Here is a 5,757-nt window from a genome sequence, read left to right as displayed (position 1 = left end):
CTGCAGTATAGCTCAAAGATATTGTGTATATCCCTTGACGTGGAAAGAGGACTTGCCCCAGGGATGTTCTTGACAGTTTGTCCAAGGTCTCTCATCCCCTCTCTTCCCTAATTAACAACTGCTTGAATCTGCCCATTGGAACTCAGGGAAGGTCTGGAAGGCTGAACGAAGGCGGTTTCCTGTAATCCAAAAAACAGGGGACACATAAAGGCCTTCTGCCCAAGAGCCCCACAGGGCCCTGCACAGTATCATCCCCACCACCTGAATAGCCTCTAAGGTGGAAGAAGCCCACACCCTAAAGATCATTATGAGGTGGCGGCCTTAAACTGGTGAATCAGCCCCCATTTGGACTTGGTACCTGATGGGCTTCAGGCCTCTCTAGCAACCAGAGCTCCCAGGTGTCTCTTCATTGAATGATACTCTAGCCAGTCCGCCCAGTCCTTCCCTCCCAAGGCAGCAGTCACCTGGAAATCTGTCTTCTGAGGGAATATCCCAATTGGGTAGATTAGGGCTTGGGATTAGGTATATGCCTTGATTCCTAAAATGCTGCTCACATTGACCTGTCTCTCCAGACCCTTGCCCTCTTCCAGATCCCTGGCCACCTTGAGCTTCACCTCATGTAACTGTGCAACAGGCACCTTTTCATCAGGGATTGGGCAGCCTGGGCCCTCACAAGTATTGCTGAGGAGGTGGAGAATTTGGAACTCTGTGCACTGTTGGTGGGAATGTAAATTGGTACAGCCACTATGGAAAACAGTATGGAGGTTCCTCAAAAAAGAAAAAAAAAATTAAAGATAGAATTACCATATGATCCAGGTATCCCACTTCTGGTTTAAATAACTGAGAGCAAGATCTCCAAATGATCTTTGCACACACATGTTCACAGCTGCACTATTCACAGTAGCCAAGAGGTGGAGAAACCCAAACATCCACTGATGGATGAATGGATAAAGAAAATGTGGTATATTATTTACACTTTTTAAAAAAGTATTAGTGTTTTTAGAAAAAGGAAATCTAATATGTGCTACAACATGGATGAACTTTCAGGATATTGTGTTAACTGAAATAAGCCAGTCACAAAAAGACAAACATCGTTATTATTACACTTATATGAGTTATCTAAAGTAGTCAAAATGCATAGAAATAAAGTCAAGTTTTCACTGCCAGGGGTTTGGGAGAGGGGAAACTGGGGAGTTGTTCAATGGGTGCAGTTTGAGTTTTACATGAAATATTTCTAGAGATCTGTTGTACAATAAAGTAAATGTAGTTAACACTACAGAACTATACAGTATAAAATAGTTAAGATGATGAATTTTATATCATGCATTTTCTACCACAATTTAAAAATTGTTTTTAAAAATGCCAAATTTTCCTGCCTAATAATCTTTGCTCCTGCTATTCTCTCAGCCTGGAATACTCTTTCTCTTGCTTTATGCATGACTGGTTTCTCTCATACTTCTGGTTTCAGTTTAAATGTTACCCACTCTCTTGACAACCCTAACTTTTAAAATAGGTCTCTTTCATTCTCAGCCACTTGTTTATTCTTTTCAAAACAAGTGTTCTTTTACATTACGTTATGTAGTTATGTAATTTATTTCTGCTTGTCTTTCCTGCTATATTATAAAGTCTGAAGACAGCAACTGTGTCTGTATTTAAACCACTGCACCTAGTTTAGCAACAGAGACAACAGATGTTCAATATACTTTTTCGGAATGAAAAATGAGTTACAAATGAGTCTATGTAAACTGGGAATAATAACATTTGCCTCATGGGGTTGCATGATAATTGGGTGCATAATGTATATGGCATAGGGCCTGATACTTAATAAGAATTCAGCCTGTATTTTCAGGGAAGGATATTTTTATTGTACTAGACTCCAAGATTCTCAGGAATGGTGCAAGGACTTTGGGCAAGGCAGATCTATGAGCATGTTAATAAGAAGTATTCTAATTAGGAGGGGCAACATTCTGTGCCTAGGTGTATAAGAGCAGAAACAATTGTTTATTCTTTGCTCAGAAACTTTTCTGTACCCAGTGCCATCCACTCTGCAGGAGAAGATGAAATACTTAAAGTATAAGTTCCAAACTGGGGGACCCTTGATGACCCATGCATAGAATTCAGGGGTGTGTGAATTTGGATGGGAAAGAAATTACATTTTTATTTTCAGTAACCTCTTAACAGAAATTATTAATTTCTTCAACTATATAGCTCAGTTGGTAAAGAATCCACCTGCAATGCAGGAAATCCCGGTTCAATTCCTGGGTCCGGAAGATCCTCTGGAGAAGCGATAGGCTATTCACTCCAGTATTCTGGCCTGGAGAATTTCATGGACTGTATAGTCCATGGGGTTGCAGAGTTGGACATGACTGAGTGACTTTCACTTTCAACTATAAATGGAGCCTCTTAAAACCACTCAGTAGTCCTAGTGACTGTGTCACCAATAGAAATCACTAAGATTTTCATATTACATTACAATCCGATATCCTGAAATACTGTTTATGCTCATTACTAATTCAAAACAATGGTAGATGTTAGTCCTGACACTAGATTTTTTAAAATTTGAGTTAATAAGTATGTATCTTTGCATATCACAAATTTTGCTTTTAAAATGTTTTGTAACATTATAAATTTTCTTCCTTTGTAATTCTGTATGTTTTATTCTGAGGCATTCATAAATATGATTTTATTAATAATAAGGGGTCCCTATTCACAAGATTGCCAAGGTTTTTGGCTTATGTGTATATACAGTCCCTTTCATTTAATAGGTCTTTGAATGATTCTTCATGGTCATGAGAATTTTTCCTTCTGGCACTGCCTTAAATCTATAATAACATAAAGAATAAACGAGAGGCCAACTTGATCTCTAGAGAAAACTTGACTATTTTTAAAAATTGGTATGGAAAGATTTCTTTCACTTTAACTTTTCATCCTCTGAAGAAAGTTTGAAATGTATCTATTTGAGGTATTTTGATAGTATAATTTCATTCCTTCTAAATAACTGCTCAGATGCCACTTGTGACATAGCACCTAAAGCAAGGAACTATGATAAAGGAACCCTCATGATTTCTGATGTCAGTGCAGTGTGACTGTGACTCTGAGACCAACTTCATGGATTGTTACAGGCTTTGAAATGAGCATGACCAGAGTATGTGATATTTTCTTTGCTGAAAAAAAAGATTAAAAATTAAAAACATAAAACCATTCAGAAGTCTAATAAAGGAAAATAGGAGTGATAAATGTGTATATATTATGCACAAAAAGGTTTAGATACAGCCTATACATGTATATATAGAGAGAAAAATGTAGAGTAAAGAGACCCTACTTGTCTTTCTACGAACTCTGTAATATGTGGCAGAAGGGGAGCTGACCCAAGAATTTCTGACTAAACAATGCTGACTGAATGTGCCTTCATTGCCTAAAGAAACCAGAATCTTCTCATTCTGGCTCAACCCCTTCACCCCCCTCTCCCATCTCCCCTCGTCAGAGTCTGTAAGTAGTGAGTTTTAAATACCTGCCTGTATGTGAGAGGCGTAAGAAATTCTTCCTTTTGGAAACCCCTCCTTCCCATTTTCTTGTGTAGTCATGGCAAGTAAACTTATCTCTTTATAGTAGTATAAGAGTGGTTTGGATATAATTCTACTTTCAGGCCTGATGGAGTAAACTGAGACACACCAATTCTCTAAAAATAAATGGAAAAGCCAGATAAATACAAACAGCATCTCTATAAAGCAATCCAAGAGCTGCTAGAGCATTGAGGCTGGAGGGACCCAGATTCCACGGGGGATCTGCAAAATGGAGAGCTTTTTCCTTGGCCAGGTGGAGGTGCTTACTGATTCTCAGTAGAAGGCTGAGCACCTGGGTTTTGCCTGGGTCAAGGATTATCAATGGGGGGGGGGGGGGGGGGGCGGGGCGGGCAAAAGAAAAAAAAAACAGTTATATTTTGGGTTCTCACAGGACTGAAGAGACAAAACTGAAATCTTGGAGAGCCAGGATTTCAGAAAGAAGGAAGGAAGGAAGAACTGAGGGACCCTGATGGTTTCCCCTCAAAATTTTGCTGAATTAGGAAGCTGTAATACTTGGTATAGGAAGTCAGGATGAGAAAATCACTGTTTTTCAGGAGTTTTCTGCTTAGCCTCTTTACCTACCCAGCAGAGATGAGAGTCACAGCACCAAAATCCAAGAAAAAAAATACACAATAGAAACCGGCCCACAGGTAATTCATGTATTAGATTAACAGACAAGGACTTTGATTCAAATATTCAAAAACAGAACTTCCCTGGTGGTCCAGGGGTTAAGACTCCATGTTTGTAATGCAGGTGGGTATGGGCTCAATCCATGGTTGGAGAACTAAGATCCCACATGCTACACAGTAGAGCCACTCCCCTAAAAAATTTACCCCAAAATGACAAAAAGATAAAAGGGGATCAGAATTTATTTTTAATGGAAATTCTGGAACCAAAAAATACAATCACTGAAATCGAGAGCAGTCTGGGAAATCAAGAGCAGGTAGAACTACGTCTGCGCACACAGATACTGACATTGGCTCAGGACGTGACTCAGTTGCATCTCTGGAGCTCGGTCTCAGTGCTGGAATCCTAAAATCTAGTGCGGACTCAAAGGGTTTGTGCACACATGAAGGAAACAAAAACAAAAACAACTCTTCACAGAGGGGAAGGAGCGGGTGGGATGAACTGAGAGAGTAGCAGTAACATATACATACTACCATGTGTAAAAACATAACTACTTGTAAACTGCTATATATAACACAGGGAGCCCAGCCCCCAGTGCTCAGTGACAACCAAGGTATCTTTCACTTAGTGTTTGTTTGGCTTAAATATGCACTAAATCAAAACACTATTCAACAGAGAACCTAAAAATATTTGGTAAAAATGACATGTAAAAAAAATTGATAGAAAAAAAACATTAAGAACAATCCAGCTGGGGCGTATCTGGATAATAAACAAGACAAAACAAAAACAATGCTGGAACCGTCATGGATTACTACGCCCAGGCACTATCGGCTTAAATAAACCACTAACTCGAGGGGAGAGGAGGTGGGCAGAGTCAAGAGAACAGGAGAATGGATGTGCAAGGTTGATTTCCCACGATAAGGCTCCGGTGCCTGCGTGGTGTCTGGACCCAGGCATTTTAGGTTAGAACTCTACAGCATGCTTACTGGGGAGAGAACACTGAGTCCTACCTAGACTCAAAAATCTGTCCACCGAGCTGGGCAACCTCAAGGAAATCTCTTTGTAAGAGAGATTCCTAAAGTCTAAAGTAGTGAGACGAGATTAGTAACCCTGACGATCTATACGTCTAACTCTGATGTTATAAACAAGGGATCACACAGATCTCCTTCCTTCAGAAAAGGCCAGTCCTCAGGCTTCGAGCCGTCCCGGTTTTTCGGCAAATCTGCATTAGCTCGGGGGATGGACCAGCACAAAGCGCCGCCTCATTAACGCCTCATCAACCCCAGTCTCGAGCAGGCCTTCAGCGCCCAGCGCTGAGTGACTTCTCAGTCCTTCCTCCACCTCCCCGGAACGCCCGACCTGGGCTGGGACCCGGGAACCCGCGACTGTGTTTCCTCCCTGAACAGACAAAATCACCTGGGGCATCCAGGCCTAAGCTTCGCGTCCGCGGCGGCCTCCAAGAGGAGAGCTGAGGGGGATAATCGACTCCCTCGACGATCTCCGTGGCCTGGACCCGCCCCCTCAGCCTGGAGCCAGGCTGCGGAGGGCCGATCGGCTCGATGAGCGG

Source organism: Capricornis sumatraensis, chromosome 14, assembly GCF_032405125.1.
Source record: "Capricornis sumatraensis isolate serow.1 chromosome 14, serow.2, whole genome shotgun sequence".
NCBI classification, from domain to species: Eukaryota; Metazoa; Chordata; class Mammalia; order Artiodactyla; family Bovidae; genus Capricornis; species Capricornis sumatraensis.
The sequence above is the reverse complement of the archived record's forward strand: the minus strand, read 5'-3'. Positions refer to the sequence as shown.